Source organism: Bombyx mori, chromosome 22, assembly GCF_030269925.1.
Source record: "Bombyx mori chromosome 22, ASM3026992v2".
In the NCBI taxonomy this organism is placed as follows: Eukaryota; Metazoa; Arthropoda; class Insecta; order Lepidoptera; family Bombycidae; genus Bombyx; species Bombyx mori.
This window is the reverse complement of record NC_085128.1, coordinates 4,315,299-4,340,960: the sequence shown is the minus strand read 5'-3', so window position 1 is coordinate 4,340,960 and position 25,662 is coordinate 4,315,299. Positions and strand designations below refer to the sequence as shown.

The following is a 25,662-nucleotide window of genomic DNA, read 5'->3' as shown; positions in this document are numbered from 1 at the left end:
CGTATTGTTCTAATCTGTAATCGTGTGGTATCTATATGGATGTGAATCGCGAATCCACTGAAATGATGGTTGGGATTCAGAATATGGATGTGAATCGCGAATCCACTGAAATGATGGTTGGGATTCAGAGGTTACATTATAAAATACGGTGGGATTTTTTGGTTTCTCAATTGCTTAGATGAGCAGTAGTAAGTAGGGCGGGGTACGAAGTGGATACTGTAGTCCATAGTTATCACAGCGTAAATACCATCGATCTAATTCAAACATTACAGAGAACTGACCCTTTAAACCAATTTTTTTTCTCCTACCTATTCTAGTAGCCCGAGGGATTATTCTAGATTCACCGAACTAGTAGGTGAGCTCCGGGGCTCAAACCGGGAGTGTTGCTAACACTGGTCCTATCCTTTAAACCATATGATTGATATGATGATGTGAAACTATATGATTGCTTCGTGTTAGTACATTCTAATTGTTTGTACCTACATGTGAAATGACAATGCTAGTATGGTATTAGAAATTAATTGTTACCATTCTCTCTTACTCGTTATAGTACTCTTTTGGTAGATAGATACATTGTTATTCATGTTTTATTTTATTGCTCATACCAATGCACAAGTTTACGGCTTACGTGGTGTTAAGTAGTTACCCGAGTCTATAGATATCAACACCACAAATGGCGTCACCTATCTTGGAATTCTATGTCTGGGTTCTATAATATGTAAAACCGCGTCCTACTAACCGTAACGCATTGTTGTAAGGCATATTTTCCTTTGAATTTCTTGTGAATTTCGTGAATAAAATCGTTTTTATGAAATTCTTATATATAATGCGTAAAAGTCGCCCAAATGGGCACTTTTATAATTCTATCTTCGCGAAACTGCGTAATGAAATTGCATATCGAAAGTGGGGAAGAAAAATAAGTTTTTGAGTTTTTTACCGGGAATGACATTGAAACAGTAATGATATTCTACAACAAAATACAAAAATAATATTTTGTTAATTAAAGGAGAATCCTTTGATTCGTCTTGCGTCTTATTTTAGGCGTATACTAAACATGGGATCCTGTTTGAGAGATGAGACAGCCGTTATACAATACTCACCCATAAGACTTCTTCATATTTCAAGGTTCGTTCAAGTTGTGGTTTGGTTTTTGGTGATCACTTAAAACGGGGTGGGACCTTAAAGCTCGTCTACCTAACAATAACAATAAAACATATTTAGAAAAATGCCTCTCTGATTTTTTAAAATTTAAAACAAGAATTGCATATTGTTCTATAAATCTCAAATACCAATTTAATATGATATAATATGTCTAATAACTTAATTTTGCTTAAAATTACAAAATATAATTCAAATAAATAAACAGCATATTCTGTTAGATGTAAGTGCGCACAATCATTTAAATTAATTTTCAATTTACAATTTTAGACATTGTTTTCGAGCGAAATGCGCCAAGCGTAAATGATGCGAAGTGTCGGGAATGCACAATTAATATTCATAAGGCGGTGACGGCGCTTGAGGACATAATATCAGCTCGCTTGTGACACCAGTAATACATAACTACGGTAAATATAACGGGGTACTTATTAAACCATCATAGCATGTACATAGATTTTTTTCTATATATTTAATGTAATGATTTTAATGTATTTAAAATGTTATAAAACAACAAAATACAGATGTAACAAAATTAGGGGAGCTTAGAACTGTATTTTGTAACGATTATTTTATTTTTTATACGAAAGGACAAAATATTATGATTATTTTTGTGTTATCTGATTTATTAATCTTACGAAAAACGATCCGAAATGATATGGTTAGTGACGCGTATAAAAATGGCAATTCCTTTTCCTGGACGTGTTTTTATGTGTACTTAAGCATAATTGGGGCAGCGGTTAACTAAGAAGAGAACGATATCTGAATCGTCTTTTTAAATGGATTGCTATTAGCGAAACGAATTATCATTAGCTCATTGCTATTACAAAGATAATGTTCCGTAGTATTTAAGGCTGGTAGGTTTTTATTGCGTGAGAAAATTGCGTGAATATCTATACAGTTCATACGTGAAATCATACTGTCCCGATTTCGAGGGTAGAAATGCCTTTATTTTCACACGATATCGACTTGCATTATCGTTAAGTGGATTATAAGATTTGCCTACTGGTGGTAGATGCGTCTGAGCCATCCACTTTCCGACTTATTTCTGCCGCTAAATAATCATGCTTTTCGGTTTGATGGGTGGGAAAACCGTTAGTATATTATATAATTGAGAATTAGACCTCATGTCTCAGGGTTTGTCGCAGTATGCACTTTCTGATGTGATATAGGCCGAGAGCCTATATAATATAGATAGGGAGACGTATAGGGATGGCCAAAAATGCAATGTCCCAACTGCATAAGATATGGAGAGACCGTAACATCACGCGAGAAACTAAAACCAAATTGGTGAGTTCGCTAGTTTTCTCCATATTCAGTTATGGCGCGTTGTGGCCTAAAGGATAAGACGTCCGGTGCATTCGTATGAAGCGATGCACCAGTGTTCGAATCCCGCAGGCGGGTACCAATTTTTCTAATGAAATACGTACTCAACAAATATTCACGATTGACTTCCACGGTGAAGGAATAACATCGTGTAATAAAAACGAAAACCCGCAAAATTATAATTTGCGTAATCACTGGTGGTAGGACCTCTTGTGAGTCCGCACGGGTAGGTACCACCACCCCGCTTATTTCCGCCGTGAAGCAGTAATGCGTTTCGGTTCGAAGGGTGGGGTAGCCGTTGTAACTATACTGAGACCTTATAACTTATATCTCGAGGTGGGTGGCGCATTTACGTTGTAGATGTCTATGGGCTCCAGTAACCACTTAACACCAGGTGGGCTGTGAGCACGTCCATCCACCTAAGCAATAAAAAAAAAAAAAAAGACCTGGACAATGAAGAAGGCCGACAGAGACCGAATAGACGCTTTTGAAATGTGGTGTTGGAGAAAAATGCTACAGATTCCATGGACCGCCTTTCGCACCAACGCGTCTATTCTGAGAGAGCTTCATATCAAAGCCAGACTTTCCACTATATACCTTCGTAGGGTGCTGGAATTCTTCGGACATATTGCTCGTAAAGAGGGTCACAATCTTGAACAGCTGATGGTGACAGGAAAGGTAGATGGCAAACGTCCCAGAGGACGCAGTCCCACGAGATGGTCGGACCAAATACGATCTTCTCTGAGCATCAATTTCCACAATGCCCTTCATGAAGCAAAGGATCGCGGCAGATGGAGGGAAGTCGTACGGGAGAAACTGATGCAGCGGGGGAGTCTCGACCCTCAGTAATGAGGAAAACGACGCGAGGAGGAGGAGGCCGAGAGCTCCTTTTACGTAATGAACTCGTCCACCCATCTAAGTTAAAAATATAAAAATACACGCTGAAATAGCAAACCGAACTAACAATTAATATAAATGTAACGAGCAAAATGTGCAGAATTATCTAAGTACCCTCCTTATATAGGTTTGCCGAGTATTCGATGACGATGTTTCGGAGGCTCCTTACAGTATTATCATCATCAGCTGTTAATGCATGTGTAATTTTTTCAAGTTATTTGGACGTCTTAAACCCTATCAAAATGACGTTCAGACATTCCGTTACAAACATAGAAGCTATAGTGTTAAAAAGAAAACAATTGTCAAATGACAACAACAAATTGTGACATTTGTGTGTTCCGTAAATTCGGACGATCCTGACTATATTACAAACCATAATATCGATATATGTTTTATTATCAGCACTCGACATCTCGTAGAAAAAGTTCCGGAATGTTCGTTGCATTTTATCATGTAATACAGATATACAAAAGAGCGTACGTTCCCTCCAAAATTATCTTTATCACCGAAGTAGATCGCAGCGCGTCGATACTAACACTTAAATGATTTCGAAATTCATAGTTAGTTAGTGGGCTTATTGTATATTTCTCTTTAATTGAGTAATGATTTACTTTAACGAGTATAAGCGCCTGCTTTAGTGCGCTCGAAACATTGCGTGCTTAACATCGTCAGGCGTTTTTAATTCGACGCACCGTGGGAGAAAATTTGCGGCATTCAGTCACAATACGTTTCAGCCACGCAACATTCAGGAAAATTATAGGAAATAACGTCACGGCATCGTCCACAGTGAGGTTTTGTCTTTTTATCGTCTCAGAAGAACGTGAAGGTATGTAAGGTTGCGTATTTAGAAAAAAAAAATACAGTCTACGCAATTAATTAACATACAGTTGTGAATTGGGACCATAGGTAGGCGTTATAACGTAATAACACTAATAACCTTTGCCGGCTATGTGACGAGTTTCTGTCTTATCTATGGTGACGAGAACCGAAGTTTTAATTGGACTTTTTGGCGGGAACATGAGGAGTGAAGTTGTGCGATTTGTTTTATTTTGTCTATTTAGTGTTTCTTCAGGTTTAAATGTGTAATAACGGTGGTTTGTTAACTATTTAGTATCCGTGAAAGTGCACAAATGTGGGAAAATGAAACAAAGCCGCTGAACGTAATTTCTTGGTATCCTACAAAAAGTGCACTGACAAAGTCTCCGTAAATGACCACCATTTTACTAAGATTATATGAGATATATTTCATACCATTTCACCTCATCTCATTTCTTTCAATCAATATTAATCAACTTCTTTTTATAATATCGTATTTCATAAAAAAAGTTTTCATTAAAATTAAAATAAGACTTGACTTAGTTACCAGGTCATAAAATCTCTTAAAAATATATATAAATGTGGTGTCGTGGGACACCAGGTAGGAACGAAGTTCCTTCGGCTAATGTAGAATCGACACAATTTGCAAAAAAAAATCGTGCTCAATTTTATGTTGGTTTTCTTGATTTTTCTCTTAAATTTTGCTGATTAGTTTTTAGTTAAGTACAGGAAAGTATTTAGGAAATTCAGTATTTTACGAAATAATAAATTACGTAAAATAAAAATAAATTTGTAATTCAAATTATAAATTAAAATAACAAAATATGTCTCTTTATTTTTGTTTGACAACATAAAATTACATAGAAATAGAAATAATTACAAAATAAAGAGAGAAGGGACGAGAGAACGAAAAGAAAGAGGGAGAAAGAGAAAGGTATTATACACTACTCGCTTTTGTATACGACTGTCGCGCCTGCGCACGTCTCATTTAACGGTTTTATTCCACGCACTTTTTTCCACGGATTTTTTCTTACGGTTTTACTATCACATTTTTTTCAGTTCGGTCGCGCAGCAAAATCCCTATCCCCTCCAAGCCTGCCGTAAGGAACTTCGTTCCAAAAAGTTTTAATTGAATTTTATTACATAATTTTGCGACCTCCAGTTCTTTATTTTCACAAACTTAGTACATATGTTTTCCATTTATGAACGATGCGCTATGGCCAGATTTAAGTTTGGCGCCAAATTGTCGATGTATTCTGTCAAATATCATTTTGTACTTTACGCTCGTAGCTGTTTGCGAACGGTATATTGACATGGATAATGACATGGGCGAGTTGCGATAAAACTAGATGAGTTTTTCAACTTCAAGTACGAGAAACGATATGGTTCATGTAATATATTTCACATTTATTATGCCTTGTATTCAATTATCATAGGGTAAATTTTAATTGTATGTATTGTGTCGGTTATTATTACCATTTTAGCATACACCTTAAGTGTATGAAAATATGAATAACATAGAAATAAGCACGACCCGTAGTTTCGTGCAGGAGGCAAAGAAAAAAAATCAATCCGTAGGGAATAGCTAGAATCTAGATTCACTCGCCGGGCTTCTGTTTTGTACTTAATTAACGGTATATAATAATATATAGGTTTATCTAAACAAATCTAATAATTATAGTTTAACAAAAAAAAAAGTTCCCCGACTTAATTTAATCTCACAGGATGTTCTTAAAATTGAAAATGACTGTATTACTTTTTCACGCTTCAAGTAGCAGTGACAGTCGTACAGCCGGACATACATGTAGATGCCTTTATTGCAATTAAAACTTTTTCTATAGTTCAATAGAGTTCACTTTTCGATAAGTAAAATCCGAGGTCGTTGACCCGATATTGACTTATGAATGAAGTTCAATATCGTATTGCGTGCTGATTGAGCGCGTGGGCGATAAAATGATTATGAACGAACATTAATTACACTCTAACGAGGTTCGTTGTCTTTTGTGTACATATTTTACTTGTATTAAATAAAAAAATAGTTTCATCCGAGGTACCTATATTAACCCAGTATAATTTGTGTAAAAGATTTGGAATCTAAAAACTTTCAATTAAATGTAAAACTATAATGTTTTTTAAAGTATCAATTTCCTACAAATTTCAATTCTAAACGAAGTTCGTGTTAGAATTTAAAAAAAAGAAAACAATATTAAACTCCTGACGTAATACTTAGAGCAACGGGTCAACCGATTTGCACGGCAGCATTGCGTGTTGAAAATTAACAGGTGTGTCTTAACGTGAGTTGAGTTTGTAATCTTCCGGGAACCGAATTCTTTATCTTGATGTCGATTAAAACGTTTGAATTGCTGTAATTAAAGCCCTCAGGCTAGTTGTGAGATTTTCATGCGATCGGAGAATGTAGGTGTTAATTAGATTAAATTTTAATTTTTATATTTAAATATGTATATTTGTTTCCTATTTTTTGTTATTTATTGCTTAGGTGGGGGGACGAGCTCACGACCCTCCTGATATTAAATGGTTACCTACCTTGAGATATGAGTTCTGAGGTCTCAGTACAATGGCTGCCCCACCCTTCAAACCGAAACGCATTACGGTAGAATTAGGCAGGGTGGTAGTACATATACGTGCAAACTCACACGACGCCCTACCACCAATAATAACCAGATAAAAAAAACGTTTCAACGCTCGTCTAGTTATTGATTGCAGGTAGGTGTACGTACCATTTACGTACTAATATCACTTAAACGTATATTTTTTTCATAGATACATAAACGGAGCCAATAAAAAGTAACATGCGGTTTCAAAGTAAAGTAAAATAATAATGTTGCTTACTTAGTATTTACTCAGTTTTTCATAATGAAAAATATAAATTAAATCAACACAGAATAGGGTATTAGCATGCTATACTATAAATATAAATGAAAATGAATGTGGGTATGTGAGTTTGTCCTATATGCGTTACTAAACTGACATTCCGAATGCAATGATTCTTGGTAAAGTGGTTGTTAGCCGTTCAATGAAGATTTCTATCAGTACTACCACCAAGTTACGATAGGTGGCACGCGAGCAGTTCGAAGAAATAGTAGTTCCAAGAAATTGTATCAAAATCATATTTTCATACAGTTATCTTGAAAATTTATCTATGAAAATCATATTTTCGTACAGTTATCTTGAAAATCTATCTATGAAAATCATATTTTCGTACAGTTATCTTGAAAATCTATCTATGAAAATCATATTTTCGTACAGTTATCTTGAAAATCTATCTATGAAAATCATATTTTCATACATGAGTCGTCTATTATCAAAGGTGGCAATCTGTGCATTTGGACAAAAAAATGTTATTGATATGTCAATACAGATTGATTTGAATATAATCGTCTCCTTCAAAGAATACGGTTCAAAACCTGCATTAAATAAAGGTTAATACTTAACCTGTTATTTATCTAAGATGTCGTTCAGAAGAGTTTTGTGACTGCCAATGGAATACAAAAAATTCGTTTTTGTGATTTACCAATAATTGTCCAAAAGTCACATTGCCGCCTTTGATAATAGTCGACTCACATTTATATTGAAAATCTATCTATGAAAATCATATTTTCACACAGTTATCGATTAATCAGTTTTGGAGGTGAGACCTCAATGATACAGCAGTCTAGCTACCATTACTGTTGTTCATGGGCGTCGCGTGACTACTTAGCATCAGGTGGCCATGTCCTCGTCACGTTCTTGTATAATAATAATAAAAGTAACAGCAAAACGTGACCGGGTTTGATCATTACCTTAAACTTGCGAAACTAAGTGCATCAAAGTAAAATGAAATTGAGAAAAAAATGTGGGTGATTAAATGCGTGAACTTAACAAGGGTTTTAAGTCTAGTATTTAAATAGTCATGAAGCTTTGTCTTGTGGAGGAGTTTAATTAAAAATGCTATAAGTAAGATTGAGGGGAGGAGACCATGAACATTGATCGCCTGCGTAATGCAATTGAGCTTTCTAATGCAATAGAGAGTGAGATATCTTTGTGCGTCCATGGGCTACGATAACCGTCTATATAATATAGCTTAAGTAAGTCGTCAATGAACGCGCCAACGGATTTCACGGTCAATATTCAGCAATGACGTTTCGAAGCAAGATGGAGAAGCTAACTAGGTCGATAAGTCGTCGTGGCCTAAAGGATAAGATGTCCGGTGCATTCGTATCTAACGATGCAACGGTGTTCGAATCCCGCAGGCGGGTACCAATTTTTCTAATGGAATATGTACTTGACAAATGTTCACGATTGACTTCCACGGTGAAGGAATAACATCGTGTAATAAAAATCAAACCTGCAAAATTATAATTTGCGTAACTACTGGTGGTAGGACCTCTTGTGAGTCCGCACGGGTAGCTACTAACACCCTGCTTATTTCTGCCGTGAAGCAGTAATGCGTTTCGGTTTCAAGGGCAGCCGTTGTAACTATACTGATACCTTAGAACTTATATCTCAAGGTGGGTGGCGCATTTACGTTGTAGTTGTCTATGGGCTCCAGTAACCACTTAACACCAGGTGGGCTGTGAGCTCGTCCACACCACTAGGCAATATATAAATAATAAACTAGGTGTGAGGTGGGCGTTGTCTTGTCTACGTTTCTAGCGTTGCTGACGGGCGACTACTTATAAATCAGGTCCGTCAAACAGCTTGCGTACAGCGGTAATATAGGAGAAAGAAAAAAAACTAGATATTGAGGGGTGAAAGGCTGTTTGGTTTAAGTGACATTTCGCTTAATAAGCGACATTTACCTCTGTAATTAAAAGTCCGTTTTATTTGGTATTAGTATCAACAATTCTGTTTTAAATTGAACTACATACAATATTACCCCATTGAAATAGCTGAAGATTTTTTTTACGATTTTTTTTTTAATTTTAACTTATATTTTTTTTATGATTGAATGATTACTGGTGGCCCTGAGGCCTTTCCAGTTTCAGTAGGACAGGTGGGCGAGCAAAGGCTTAGCCAGAAGGGGTGGGATTTGCTAACAACGGCCCGAGCGCCTCCGAAGGAGATCTAAAAACTTAAGAGCAGTTGCTTCGCGAATGAATCTACTACCGGATCGGAATCGCGACCCGCTGAGAAGATCCGGCGAGAAACTCCGCGAGCTAATGCATGGGTTAGGTTGCACGTCGAACTCTTTGTCGAGTTCGACGAGTACGGTTACCAGAGTCGCAAGCCTGCACCTAGTGTTAGAGCTGAAGGCGTCTAATGCAAAGGTTATTGGATCTGATGGATCCGTAAGGACGTGTCTAGGGCGTCGACGGTGCCTGGCTTCTGCATGATCAGGATTCGGGGAGTAGTCAACGGCGGCAACGATAAGGCGGTTATCATGACGCATAGTCTGATCGAAATGCCGTTCCGACGCTGATTTCATGAACCAAATTTAAACTGTAAGTGGCTCTCTTGTACATTTGTAAAAATGTCGCTGAAACCAAATATTCTTTCACCACTCGATACAAATAAAAAAAAAAAACTGTAAGTATAATAAATGATCAAATACGTTCGTTTGCCAAAGCCGCTGGTCACGGAACAATGGATCGCTCGATTTCCACTGATGGATATTTGTTTTCAGCTACTTATCCGTCACGCTGCATTCTTAAAGTTTCATTTCGTGAAATATTACGATTGTTTTTTAAATCTACACGATATGCTTAATATCGTTGTTCTATTATCTCATAAAATCTCAAAATATTGGGATGTGTAATTCTTTTTGCTCTTATCTCACCGATAAGGTTGGCCTAAGATGTCTCCATGCTGCAATTTACATTTAAAAGTATAAATGGACGATTGCAGTTTCCGATTTAGGTTCAACACGCTTTCATTAGTTTGGTATGTATGTTTTTGTGTACCTTTAAAGGTCATTATCACTGACTTCAAGACGTCTGATTAATTTGAAAATTTGCATGCGCATCGAGGACTAGTGATTTTATGATAATTTTATAACTTTGATCCAATATTCTCATTTATTAGCAATGGGATAAAAAAAGATGAAATTAATTCTTGGTTCAGTTTGTTATTTCAGTATGTTTTCTTAGTTTTTAGCTACTAACTAGGCCTATTAGTATTACGTACGGTCTCACACCTTACTTCGCTCCACATTAACATGATAACATCCTGCCCGACTATTAATCAGTAGGTATTAGAGGGAGGGATAAGTTTGCGAATAAGCTCTGGATATTATCTAAGTCTGAAAGATGGATTGTGAAGTAGCAGTAGACGCCGTCGAGATAATCGTCCTGTAAGGTTCAGTCGATTATGTGTAATATAATACGTAAAGACAGGAGGCTGATTCTGAGTTCAGTATTTAATAATTATTATGTATTTACAAATAAGGCACGTGTATTTGTAATAAGTAACTATATATTAATGACACTGCTTAATTTAATCTCGCAGTTTCCTAAGCCTTTAAGTGCTGCACCACCTTACTGTTCTGATATTACTAACGGTTTCACAAAAAAAAAAATTTCTTCTTCATTTGATCAATTTTAACATGATCTGACTAATCGTTTGAGTTATATTTAATAATACAATTTTAAATAGCTTCGACTACCTACATTGGTTATATTCTTATTGGAACGAAGTTCCTTATGGGACGATGCGGAGGGGTACCCTGACCGGAAAAAACGTCCGTAACGTAAGATTTTTAATAGTAATGCACACAGTGTACGACTTAACTTTGTAATAACGTACAAAAAATAACATCTTTTTTTATCATTCATTGACCACGATCTCAGAGCGTTCGTTTGCGCAATACACTAACTCTTTTGCAAACAACCGTGAATGAAGTATACCACAATAAGTTCGCACGTTACCGAATGACCGTGGGTTGTTGCGAAACCTCCAGTTTCATTGTCTTTATACCTCGAATAGAACTTAAAATTAATATTTTTATAATAAGGTACTTCGTTCCTATCCGGTGTCCCACGAAATCACGCATCTTTTTTGGTTTTATTTTAGGTAAATTTTTTGTATAAATGCAATACATATGCGTAATTATTTGATATGCTGTGGATCCATAAATAAATATCTGAGTTAAATAACATTCATTGCTCAAAACCGCTTTTTCCATTCATGTATTTTATTTTTCGTATTTGGAAAGTCCAATATCAAGTATATATTACATAATAAGTTTAAATATTAACGTAAAAAAATATATATATTCAAGCCATGACTGGTTTGCTCAGTGCATCTGAAATCGATTGTGAATTGCACAAACTTTTCTAGAGCGAAAACTCTTTAACCAACGTGAAATGTCGGGAACTCTTCAGGCAGGAAACTCCTTGAATACAAATAAGAGTTTTTAACAGCCAAGATAAACCTTTTCAAGCATATGCTAAAAGCAAAAATGAGTTTATACTGCATTAATGCTAGTCGAATTTCATATTTGTTTACTAGTCACGCAAGGTACATTAGAATATGTGTTTTAAATTATACGTAATTTGCGGTACAGAATGTGTACATTTCACTTATAATTGTATTTGGAGAGTCGATATAAATTTAAAAAAAAATTGTAGTAAATATATAATTCTTTTATTGTACTTAGTTACGTTACTTCTGTATATTAGAACACGAGTAGCCATATGTGTGCCCTATATATCACTCCCATGTTACATATCAGAACTGGTGGCGGGGCCTCTAGTGAGTCCGCACGGGTAGGTACCACCATCCTGCCTATTTCTGCCGTGAAGTAGCAACACGTTTCGGTTTGAAGCGTGGGGCTGCTGTTGTAACTATACTGAGACCTTAGAACTTATATCTCAAGGTGGGTGGCGCATTTACGTTGTAGATGTCTATAGGCTCCAGTAATCACTTAACACCAGGTGGGCTGTGAGCTGGTCCACCCATCTAAGCAATAAAAAAAAACTAGAATTTATCGAAATGTAGACGGAAATATGGAATTTATGAGAAAAAATTGAGTGGGGAAGGTAGTGGATTCATTGAATGAATGCTATGTTTGTGTATTGGCAAAACCTTACATTAGAACACGTTTTTATTCGTAAAATTGAAATCGAGTATCAGAGATGACCCCCAAGTTCAAGTAGTAAGAATTTTAGTAAAAATTTATTTCGTGACTTTACAAAATGTCAAAAGTCAATTTCTCAGGATTAAGTTGGCTTGTTCTTTCCCTCAACACGTAATAAGGTTCAGTAGTGATCTCCCGTTACGCGTTGTCATCTTTGTCGGGTAATTCGATATAAATGATTCGGTATAAACGGAGGTAGCTTCGTATTTCAAATTAATTATAAGTTAAAAACATTTCATCGACGCTGCTATCAAAAAATAAATTCATAAGTAGTTTAAAAAAAGCGTATTTTGTTAGTTTTTTTAAACTATTATTTATTTTTCATTTTTTAGTTGAATTTCAATTTTTTCAATATATTTTTTTTAATACTGAATTGTCGTCGGTCATTAATAAGTATACCAAATTTAGAGTTAATCCGACGTTTTGAAGGGGGTCAAAATCATGTTCAAAGATTCCGTTACATAAATACATACGTCTGAAGCTAATAAAAGCGAATTAAAAACCTTAATGTTTTTTTGTCGTAAATTTTGTCTGCTTTTAGTATAGTTTCTCATTAGTCCATTATTACAAATGGGTACTTTGCTTTTTAAACTGTAAACTAAGACGAAAGCCCTGCACGTAAATTAAGCGTGTGCTCGGTGTGGAAACACGCGATCTTCCATTAGCGATACTTGCGTGATTGCCTATTATAATACTATTTCACGCCCGCTCAATAAATAATATCACGTAAAATATATTCAGTATTTTTGTGTATTAATTATGAAAATAAAACATTTTGTATGAAGTTACAATGTTTATTTTCTTTTTCAACTAGATAGACTTATGTACTTTTGTTTTTTTTTTCCATGAATTTTTAAGTTTTTAAATTTCGAATGTAACCCATTAAAGAACGGCTACACTTGACGTGACATTTACACGACGACGCCGCCTAACTTTGTTATGTACTCATATTGTGTAATCCATTACCGTTGCTATTATTCTGTAATTATACAGAAGTAGGAAACGAAACTTGTTGCTCCGAGACCGCTGTTCAAAGGAGGCTAACGTACATACATTATCAGTATCAGGCGAGTAGACAGACCTTGTCAGCCAAAAGACAGCTGGACGTGAGCTCAATATCTATAAGTATATACCTAGTCAGGTCATAAATTCTGTCACATGTTTAATGTAAAATAATTGAAACAAGTTTATTCATTATGTAACCATTCATATACCAAAATGAACTTAACAAAACATAGATTCTTATGACACTAAAGTTTATTCAAAATGACCTCCGTGATTTTGAATATAGGCCTTCAATCTGCGCGGCCAGTCGTTATCGCAGCACGAACGAGGTCCATGTCAATATCGGCGGCTGCCGTAATCAAGGATGTCTTGAGTGACTCCAAATTGGGATGAGGCTTTGAGCACGCCTTTTCCTCCAACTGTTGCCATATCTTGTAATCTAACGGATTCAAATCTGGACTGGAGGAGGGCCAGTCTTCGTGCCGGATGAAGTCGATTTCACGCGCCGTCAGCCAGTCTTGTGTGCTCTTCGCTCTATGAGCTGGCGCCGAATCTTGTTGGAATACCCAGTGCCTGTTATTGAACATGGTATGAGAAACAGGTTCCACAAGGTTCGTCAGGACTGTATTTTGATACACAACTGCATTCGTTTTTACACCTTTCTCACAAAAATGTACCTCTGTTAAGCCCCAATAAGAAACTCCCAACCATACCATGAGCGAGGATGGAAAATGACCTCGTTGGACACGCGGAATACGGTTGCTCGCTTCTTTACTACTGTGTGCGTACACCTTATCATTTTGTTTGTTGTAGCTCTCTTCTACGGTAAAAATTTTTTCATCCGAAAAAAGAATTTCCCGATATTTTTTTCCCGCGTACCGCTTCAACAAAGCGCGGCATCTCTTCAGTCTCATGTCCATTAGACGAGCATTCAAACGATGTCCTGTTTTTCTTCGATATGCCCGAAGCCCTAAGTCTTCATTTAACACCCTTTTCACCGTGGTTCTGCTTAACCCCATCTGAAGGGCCAACAGTTTCTGCTTACGTTTGGGATTTCTTTGAATTCGCGCCTTCACAGCTTTTATCACTGCTGGAGTCCTAACAGACCGAGGGCGACCACTTCTTGACCTGTCATATACACTAGAGTCTTCATTGTATCGTTTGATGGTACGATAAACGAATCTTTTGTTTATATTCAAATTTTTCAGTATGTTAAAAAATTGAATTGGCGCGTAACCGCAACGATGCAACGCAATAACTGCAACACGGTCTTCTTTAAGCGTCCACTCCATATTTAAAAATGAGTAAAATTCTAAAAGTATACATTTTTATTTTCATGAACAATTCAAAATTCGAATTCAATAAACTTTTTTGTGGCCAGCATTCTAAAAGAAAAGTTTTTACTGTGTGACAATACTTATGACCTGACTAGTTATATATAAAAATGAATTGCCGTTCGTTAGTCTCGCTAAAACTCGAGAACGGCTCGACCGATTTGGCTAATTTTGGTCTTGAATTATTTGTGGAAGTCCAGAGAAGGTTTGAAAGGTAGATAAATATGAGAATGATCAGAATTAAATAAAAATAACAATTTTGTTTTCCCTTTGAATCGTCCCCCGTCGGACGGATTCCATTTGTTTGTTTTAAGTTTATTTTATACAAAAGTTTAGGTCTTTTATTTCTCGATTGAGCTACTACGAAGTTTGCCGGGTCAACTAGTCTTAAATACGATACTGAAATACTATAGTATATAAGTCTTAATGATTTATGTACTATTTTGAATAATTAAATTAATAGCGTTAGAAGTCACAAAGAAATTTCGAGACAAAAGCGAACTACGAATTTGTTCATTACTACATTCAATTTAGATATTGTTACTGCCCCATTCGATTCAATTGAATTATTGGCGACCCAAACGTATGTATTAGTTTGAAATATTCTCCCATAGCTTCCCGAGAGTCGCTTTCAAACGTGTTAAAATACATTTGATTAATTCCATTGGTTTGAGTGGGAAATTGATAGCGTTGAAGGACTGCGAAAAATTACCTGGCTGTGATTTATTTTCATTGATACATAGATAGTTGCACGAACTCATGACCTGCCTAGTAATAGGTGATCACCGAAGCCATTACAAATTATAAATAGAATACATAAAATTAGTTTTTTGTAGTAGTAAATATTATATTTTTTGGGAAAAAATAACAATGAGCAATAAATAAAATTGGAAATATTTTAGTCTGTTCTACTTACGTGATGTACAGAAATGTATACAGATACATTCTTAATAACCTGTTGCTCCTATCGTTCGATGTGAAGCAATTACAAATTCGTAAAAAGCTATTTCTGACCTTGTATTTCATGTGAAATTAAAATTTGATCTTTAACGAAAGGCCAAATAACGTGTAATCGTATTACGAAAAACTGTTGGAATATAATTGCGATAGGAACTTCGGGGCCTGAAAACAATTGGATTCCTCTCTGTCCGAAATCAAAAATTAAAAATGTTGCTGAATTTTTCGAGAGACCGCGGTCGCCTTATTACACCACTTTGCGTAATAATTTACGAGAGCTTTATTCTCTTTAATTGATTATAGAAAGTTAAAATTTTGATAACTATATAAATAATATTATATCAACAATACGTAATATGTTTTACGACTTACTAAAAAAAATATTGAGTCGATTTGAACAGAGCTCACGTCAATAGCAGTCCTAAGCAAAGACTGAAACATCGTAATAAAAAAGTATTTAACCTTAATCTGCCAAACGATATATCAACCTAAATTTTATGCCAGTCTAAAATTTTTCCAAAGAAGCAGAACGAATTGCATTGAAAAGTAATTTACGATGCTACGTGGCTACGAACTGGCAGTGCTACGTGTCGTAGTGCACTCTACTGATTATTGAGCTCTACGAGTCTGACTTGTGTTTTTGTAAAGGAATCTTTTCACAAGTTTCCTCCTTCATATCTCCTTTGCAGGCTTGGAACTTTTAAAAGTATTAAAATATATATCTTATCCAATCTTGTATGTAGTGATTTGTAATATTTTAGATGTATAAACATAACACTTCGATGATATAATTTTTTTTTTTTAATTATGGATTTCTAGTGGCCCAGAAGCCTTTCATTTTTCATCAGGTGGGCGAGCAAAGGTTCAGCCAGCAGGGTTATATCTAAAATATACGACAGCGGGTCATATGTAAACAGTTGCAATTAATCATAAATATGCAAGATACCGACTGAAAAATCCCGTATTTAAGTGTCATAAATAAAATAAAATTTTCGTTTTGTGCGTATAATATATTGTAAAAATCGTATTAATATTTTATTTTAGAAGCTAACATCGTTCGTTATCCGTATTGTTATTCATTGTCGTTTCAGAGTCGATTGCTTTTTGAACGCAGCTGGCATTCATCCCACGCCTCCTTTTTGGCCAATCAGTGCTATCACAATAATTGTAACTATTGTTGGCGTTTTAATGTGTATACATACGTACATATCGTCTTCTCGCATTAAAACTGTATATTCTCAAAGCTTACTAATTTTACAGGAGAGTGTTTTAAAGGCTTAACATGTGATATTTTTAATATTAATCATTTTTGCAACATTTATTTTTTGTTTTTTTACCAGTTACATTATCTGTCTTATAAAGTAAGATAAAATTATGTATTAATTTTGTTACATAATAGAACTCAAAACAGGTAAACTAAACAAAAAAAAAACTAAGCTATGCTCTTTTGACAGTATTTATGAGAAAAATACTGGTGGATACCAAATAATTCCGCAAATTAACTCAATTTCGAATATTTTTGGAAATTGTACACTTTTAATGCGAAAAGACGATATATACTGGAATTATTTAGTTTTTTTTAGCTGTTTGTTTAATTAGTGGTTACTGGGACCTATTTTGAACGATAAGGTCTAAGTATTGATGATTATTTAATAGGATATGAAATTATTATTCGTAGTAATTTATTTAGTGACCGATGAAGAGAATAATCTGTTTTTAATGAAGGGCAAAATGTTTGTTAATGTTATAAGTCCGTGTTGAGTTTGGCCTAGTTGGGTCAACGCAGCTTCCCGATATCATAACGCACCCTGGGCAGGGGCGGGGCTTACTGCATTGCGTAAAAGCTCTCGCCAACTTTTTGTCCGACAACTTAAACTAGACACCATAAACTCAACTAAATTGGAACTGGTGCAATGACCGTATTGTTCGTAAAATGTTTTTAATTTAGGCTTTTTGGCAAAATACTAAAGATGTAATTGGCTTTTTGGCAAAATTCTATTTGTTTTATTTTATTTAATATATTTTGTACACACAGCTGTTAGAAAAAACACGACAATAAGGATACAGAGTACAAGGGCACTACTTATTTCATGTTGAAATCTCTTCCAGTAGGCCCGGCCCGCAAAAGGAGAGAAGAATTATGAACTCAAACCTAGTGCATACAGTAAACAATACATATATAAATATTACAAGATACAAAACAATATATATACATACACACATATACTTACGTTATGTTATAATACATTATACAAATATATATTATTACATACTTTTATTTAATGTGGTAAGGATAAATAGTGTTCTTTAACAGATTTCTTGAACGCTGCTATGGTTCTAATTTTATTTAGCTGTCTAAAACGAAATGCTTGTGTATGAAAGTCGATTCACAACGCTAATGTACAACATAAAGTAAATCTTCGCTTCATATCACGTGCAAACAGGTTGTCAAATATAAATAAAAGAGCCTTGTGGGGTTTGATTGATACGCCAGGGGGAAAGTGACTTATTACTGCCGTGAAAAGAAAATGTTTTTCAAGTGCTTTTGCTTTTGAAGCTAATGGTTGTTTTACCTTTCCATGATGTTTTACTTTATGTCGAAATGGTATTAAGGTATAATCGTGCGATTGTTTCTTTCACTGATGATAAGACGTCCACACGGGTAGATGTCACCATTCTGTCCATTTTTCTACGAAGCATTCAATAGTTTATGTTGAAGAATCGAGATAGTTTACATATTAGAGTTCAGGTTTCCAGTGATTTCTCAGGGTGGGTGGTGGAATTCAATTTGCGATGTCTAAGATTACGCGTAAGGACACCCGTTATAAATATGTACTACATAATTGAGATATAGACCTTGTATGTATGGGTGGGTGGCGGTATTAAAGTCTATGGCCACCAGTAACCGCTTAACACCAGGTAAGCCATTAGCTCTTTGAACTACCGAAGTAATTAAAAAATACAATTCTGATTAACATGTGGCCCAGCAAATTTAATGTCGAAAGGACTCCCAGGGATTATTGTTTTTTTTTACATAAAGCCTCAAACTTCCGGGGCGCAGCTGTGCGAGGCTTAATATATGTTCCATATCTTGTGTGTACTGCTACTTTGGCGATGTTTTTTTTTTATTTTTTTTTGCCTTCAATTTATCTTTACAATTATCGGCTTCAAGTAGGATCTGATATGCCCTTATCAACAGGCAAAGTTTAATTTGACATGAAATGTTGCAATGCCGGCCGCTGCTTACGTGTCTAATCCCACAGTTATTTATGAACGGCCCGGGCGAAAACAAAATTATTAGGGTAAACGGTAGTTTGCTAGCGTACCTTTAAATGGAAGGGAAAGTAGAAATTTCACGGGACCACCGCCTCCATGGAAACGCTTTCGCCTTCTTTCAGGTTATGTGTTTGAAAATGATCACATAAAACAGTCGTTGGTTGATTATTTTAACGCCCGGTCGAACCATAACTCGTTTGTGTTTTGGATCGATTCGGGTATAATGTTCAAAGCTCTAGCAGTGGATTAAAATAACATTAGTGAAACATGTGAAAAGTTGTTTTGGGACATTGATCAGAGGCGTCTAAATTAAAGAATTATAGTTAGTGGTGGTAGGACCTCTTGTGAGTCTGCGCGGATAGTTACCACCGCCCTGCCTATTTCTGCCGTGAAGCAATAATGCGTTTCGGTTTGAAAGGTGGGGCAGCCGTTGTAACTATACTGAGATCTCAGAACTTATATCTCAAAGTGGGTGGCGCATTTACGTTGTAGATGTCCATGGGCTCCAGTAGCTACTTAACACCGGGTGGGCTGTGAGCACGTCCGCCCATCTAAGCAATAAAAAAAAATTAAAGATATTTTATTTTTTGAACACTTAAACACATTACGTAAACTCAAGCCATCTGTGTAATAGACTGTTCTAGAATATTTTTTCGCCGCAGCTTCTCAGAGCGAGGTAAACGTTCCGAAACGGACCGAGATACGCTGCGTAGATTAAAACTTTACATCGAGTCGCATTGCGGAAGTGAAGGGAGTAAGTAGTATCCTTTTGTATTTTTTTTTTGTTTTGCTGATGTAAATATCGAGGATATCGACCTTCTATAAGGGACCTTAAGAACGGATAATGCTTTATAGGGTTTCTGTAATAGTGTTACGGAGAATTTTACGTTCGAAAACGGCGGGCACATAGATTTTTTACTTTATGCGATTACAGATGAACTTCGAAGCCATCTGATGGAACGGTTTCTTGTAGACTATAGGAATTGATAATGTCACGAGTATAACCGCGGTTTTGTCGTTATCAAAGAATGCAAATCAAATACAATAAGTAATATTGTTTTGTATGCAAAAATGTGAAACACGAAATACGTTTTTTTTTTTAAAATCCAAACCCAAAAGAATAATTATGTTTGTTTTATTCCACGTAAAAATTTGCGGGCAAGTTATCCAAAATCAAATTCAATCCAGATCTAATGAAACAAAAGCACTCAAAATATTGTATATATTTTTTTATTGTGATACACCATTAATTCACATACTAAATAAACTAAAATAGACTTGAATTTTTTATGAAAATGTAATTTAAGAACGTCAAGCGTGCTTATTTCAAATTTAATACAATTAATAGGCCGTGGAAACGGAGCTCACTCGGAAAGGCTTTGTAAATAATTCTGCTAATTTGGCTTCCGCAATTTTCAAGAAAGACACTTTTAATTCCTTTTTTAATATTTCGTAATCGAAATTTCCTTTTGTTATGTACATGATTTTAAATAGGGATCATGTATATTAAATTAGATACGTAATTTGTGAGTTTATGTTTTTGCCGATTGTGCAGGTTTTAGCGATTTTCGTTATACTTATTCGTATATTTATCTAGTATTTGATCCTAGTATTTTCATAGTACAATATCAATTTATAATTTCTAAAATTATTTCGGCCTTTATAAACCGACAAAATTATTATGGCTAACTAAGGCGTGGTTACTGTAAACAACTTCTAATGTCTTTTTTCGGTCAAATACAATGCCATTTTTAGACGAGTCTGTTAGTCGCGGTAGGCAGCGGCTTGGCTCTGCCCCTGGCATTGCTGAAGTCCGTGGGCGACGGTAACCACTCACCATCAGGTGGGCTGTATGCTCGTCTGCCTACAAGGAAATAACAACAAAATAGTTCGGTAGAATAAACTGAAGTCGCCGAAAAACCTATACACTGTTAATACTTAATAAACGCTAGCGAAATATGTTCCTTAACACTCAGGCGTAAGATTCAACATAGAGTGACTACTGACTGGGTTTTTGCATTCAGCAGCGCAAAACCACAAAGCCGCAACTCGAAACGTAAATGTCGCACAAGTGATTGTGTCGGATGACGACAGATTTCGTATTCGTCAAGTTAACTGGATATTTTGGGGTTTCGCACACCCATGCATTGTGTTCAACTGAAGCTTTCATGTTCGAATTTTCGATTATGTTGGATGGAAACTATTCCCGAATTGTGCGATGTTTTAAATATTTTTTCATGTCGTTTTTTTCCATGATTTAATTTAATATTCAGCTTAGTGTTTAATTTTAAACAGAGAAAAATTATTATCAATATGTTATTGAAATAACATTATCATTATAATATGTAATAACACTAATTTCACTGGTGGTTTTCACTGGCAGGACATCTTGTGAGTCCGCACGGGCAGGTACCACGACTTTGCCTATTTCTGTCGTGAATCTCTACCGAGTAATTTGAAATTTGAAGGGTGGGGCAGTCGTTGTACTGTTTGAACTGAGACCTTACGACTCGTATCTCGAGGTGGTTGGCGATATTTACGTTATAGATGTCTATGGGCTCCGGTAACCACTGAACTCCAGGTGGGCCGTGAGCTCGTCCACCCAGCTAAGCTATAAAAAAAACACTATAAAGTTGCCGTTTTAAAATACTGGCCATTTGAAACGTACTTTATGCTGGCAATAAATATTAAATTCGTCAGGTTTGAGCCCCGTGAGCTCACCTACTTGTTAAGGTTACGCTGAAATAGCCTCTCAAGGCTATCAGCTTAGATAGAAAAAAAAACATCAAATTCAAATTAATTCTATTTTAAAAATACGGAATGCTATTTCCGAATTAATTTATTTGTTTGTTGATTAGCGTTTCGTTTTCACTACATTTGTATATTTTTCATCAACTTGGAAACGATAAAAATACGAGTTAATTATTTTTATAAGTACAAGACCTTTTTTTAACATGCCAATTTGGTGCAAATGGGCCAATATCGTTTTGGTGTTAACGTTGAACGCGAACTCAACGGTAGATTGAGTATCGTCAACTTTTAAAGATCTACATATAATTTTGCCTCGTAGGAACATGCGCTCAAAATATTAATATAATTTACTGCATGTGCTTTAAATGTAATTTAGTTAGGTATAATATGCACTCTCTCTGACCCCCAAAGAAAATAATACCTCCATTAGTAGCAAACGGTTCGGACTATGGGATTATGGCTGCTTATAAATGTTCCTCGATGCACCTTATGGACTATATTCGGGTCGACCCGAGGAGGAATGAGGAATAGTGTCCATTACCTGAGACGTTCATGGGGAACGAGCCTCGAATCGTTACCAACATACGTCATGAGCGAAAATCATGTTGGCCTTATTTGTGGAGATGTTGTGGAAATATTTTTGTTGTTCAGGTCGGTGTCACTCACTCATCTTTAAGTTTTAGACGTTCGATCACGAGCTGTAGAGGGGGTCGACCGAAGAAGACATGGATAGAGTGTGTGAATGACGATATGAGAGAAAGAGGAGGGAGTGTTGAGATGACGGCTGATAGAAGAGAATAGAAGAGAAAAATTAGCTGTGCCGACCCCACTTAGTAGGATAAGGTGGAGAAAAAGAAAAAGAAAATATTACACTTAAAACATTTTTTCTACAAATATGTTACGTATATCGGAAATGATTTATTTATAATATTATTATTAAGTAGGGTAATTCATCGTATAGCAGGAAATTTCCATTCTTCCTTCAAGTGTTAAGGAAAGGAAATAAACATGAATGGGAAACATTTTTAACGACACAAAAGAACGTAGAGTAGCCACGGAAAATGGAGTTTGAATCGTTTTATTCATTGCCCGAGAAGATGGAATGAAGTACTTTTATTTGTTAGTAAATTTGGTTAATTCAGTCTGTAGCTTTATCGCAGTACTGCCGTTAGAGTAGACTTAGAGATCTGTTATTTAATGTTTACAGCTTTGGGTTATGTACTAAATTTCCTTTATCGGTATTAGGTTCTATTTAGGACAGATTCAGAATAGTCCGTCCGAAGGGGCTGGACCTACTAAGACGACTTGGATGGACTGTGTGAATGAAGATATGAGAAAGAAGAGTGTGAGTGCAGAGATGATGTAGGTATGATAGACCTGAGTGGAAAAAGAGAACTCGATGTCACTCGACCCCACTTATTGTCGGATAAGTGTACTTCTAACGAGTGATGAAAGTATAAAATCAGAAAATTTACAAATTTAAGAGCGTCAAGGTCTTGCGTAGATTTGTACCGCCATTCTGACTATTACTGTTGCGTGGCAATAATTTCAATTCAATTTAACTCATTTATTTATCAGATAACAAGAATCCATCAATGCATACCGATTTCAGTAAGTCGTCGTGGCCTAACGGATAAGACGTCCGGTGCACTCGTGTTGAGCGGTGCACCGATGTTCGAATCTCAGGCGGGTACCAATTTTTCTAATGAAATACGTACTCAACAAATGTTCACGATTGACTTCCACGGTGAAGGAATAACATCGTGTAATAAAAATCAAACCCGCAAAATTATAATTTGCGTAATTACTGGCGGTAGGACCTCTTGTGAGTCCGCGCGGGTGGGTACCACCGCCCTGCCTATTTCTGCCGTGAAGCAGTAATGCGTTTCGGTTTGAAGGTTGGGGCAGCCGTTGTAACTATACTGAGACCTTAGAACTTATATCTCAAGGTGGGTGGCGCATTTACGTTGTGGATGTCTATGGGCTCCAGTAACCACTTAACACCAGGTGGGCTGTGAGCTCGTCCGCCCATCTAAGCAACAAAAAAAAATACCAAGTTGGGTGATGGTCTTTATCTTGCTTGCAGTATATGCATCCTCTGCTATTTGAATATCAGCTACTTACTAATCTGCTGCACGAACACTTACACGAAATCGTGTTTACAATAATTTTTTAAGTATCTAAGTACAGACTGATTCACTTATATAACTTCGAATCATTAATCGATTAACTAACATTGATATACTGATATCAGTTAACGTTGTTAACTGTGCGAAAGTTAATAAACAAATACAATATCTATAGGTATCATCTAAATTTGAAACAGTAATTGAATTTAACGGTGTTCATCCTTCTGTAATTATCGGCATAGTTAATATATATTATACATAGTGGATCCTATGAAAGGCTTTGTACGGAATTTATTCAGAGAATATAACGCAATCTCTTTTAACGTGGTAATAGAGTATAATCTACAAGCTTGTTTGTCTATCGTATGAAAAACTTCATGTGGATAACATCCCTTCGATCGGAGTGAATGCCCTCTTAACGCAGCGTGATACTAAATTTGATTAGTCAATAGATGATGTAGGTGTTTGTAGATCTTCGTCAATTGTTAAACCCTTGTTTTGATTAGATCGTATAAAGTATGATAACTGTAAAGCATCAATTGTACGCAATTATAACGTGGATGTGACCGAAAAATTTTAGAATAGTAAATAAAGTTACATATTTTCTTGACAGAAGACAATACCTTATTTCTGAAGCCGTATTTGGAATTTTCAAATTTGTGCAATAAACGTAGAAGGTTTGTAGAGGCGACATTATAATTACCTCTATCGAATGATCTTCACAAGCTATGGAGAGAAGGAAATGAAGCAATCAGCGAGGCAAATAGCTTTGTGTTGCGAAGCTCTGTATCTCCGGACGCAATTCTGGATCTTATTGTTCTGCATGTTTTATACTTTAAACATCAAAAGCTGAGTTTTTGATCTATGACATTTATACTGTCGTCGTCGTCATTAGAATTTCTTGAAAACAAAGTATTGAGTCTTGAGGTTTACTTAAGGTTTTGCAAAATAATAGTGGATTAAAATTTCTATACACTGTTGAATATAAGGTAAAGAAGTCGGCTATTCTAATGAAAAAACCTCGACTCAAAACGTACGGGAAGTACATGAAAAAATAAATAGATATAGTCTCGGGAGAGCACATTAAAATAACTTTATGAACAAGTTAAATAAAACATTTCGTTTACCATTCATTTTTACGATAATACGGATGTTAATGAAACTTCCTTGTTCGAGTAAAAAAAAAAACGTTATCCAAAGTCAAGAATACGCAAACTCCGCAGAATTGCTCAAGTTAGAAACTTTTTAATCTGGTAGGTTGTTCAGTGTCAAATAACTAAATATTGATGGACTTAATAATGACGCTATTAATATTGTTACATGGGCTTGCGAGGGAACAGCGCCCAAAAACGCATCGAGCACGTCTTTCGAGAAGTATGGCAGCAATCACTGTAACATCTAAGGGTTCCGTTAATTATTAACACCAGATGGGCAATAAGCTCTTTTAACAGTAAATTAAATTAATAAGTATAATAAGTATCCAAATACAATCAAACGTAGGAAACCCTCCCGATTGGCATCCATGTTTAACGAATAACTTTTTGAATTAAAATTAATTTCAAACATGAAATCTAAAAGGAAACTTTGTATAAATATTTTATCTTTCTTAGCTTAGATTTCGATACAGAGGGGGCGTCGCAAAATGTTATTGTTACAATTCATTGTTTTGAGTTGATTTTAGTACTTAATTAAATGTTCTTTTATAGAATGTTGGCTTTATTGTTATAGTAAATGTATGCAACTGGTGAATACATTACTTTATAAATTATTGCCTTTTTTGAAGGTATTATATTATATTATTATATTATACCATCATATTACTACATACTATTATATTGTTATACTCCTATACATTTAATTTGTAAATTTTAGATGTCGATAGATCTTCACCGCCCATAAAAGACACCGCGAATTGACCCTCGATCGAATTCCTGATTGATTC

At 35.6% G+C, this 25,662-nt stretch overlaps 2 protein-coding genes and 1 long non-coding RNA gene across 3 annotated transcripts in view; 1 reads left to right on the top strand and 2 right to left on the bottom strand.

Moving 5' to 3' along the window:
• The window catches only part of LOC101746817 (calcium uniporter protein, mitochondrial), a 154,244-nt gene that overhangs the window by 82,226 nt on the left and 46,356 nt on the right, over positions 1-25,662 (top strand). The gene's annotated exons all lie outside the window — the stretch shown is intronic.
• LOC110386198 (uncharacterized) overlaps positions 1-25,662 on the bottom strand; it is a 107,220-nt gene that overhangs the window by 72,526 nt on the left and 9,032 nt on the right. The window lies entirely within an intron of this gene.
• Positions 11,303-24,700, bottom strand: LOC134201023 (uncharacterized). Its single transcript, XR_009976181.1, has 2 exons — positions 24,424-24,700; positions 11,303-11,524 (listed from the first exon to the last, which is right to left on the bottom strand). It is a non-coding gene; the product is annotated as an uncharacterized LOC134201023 (long non-coding RNA).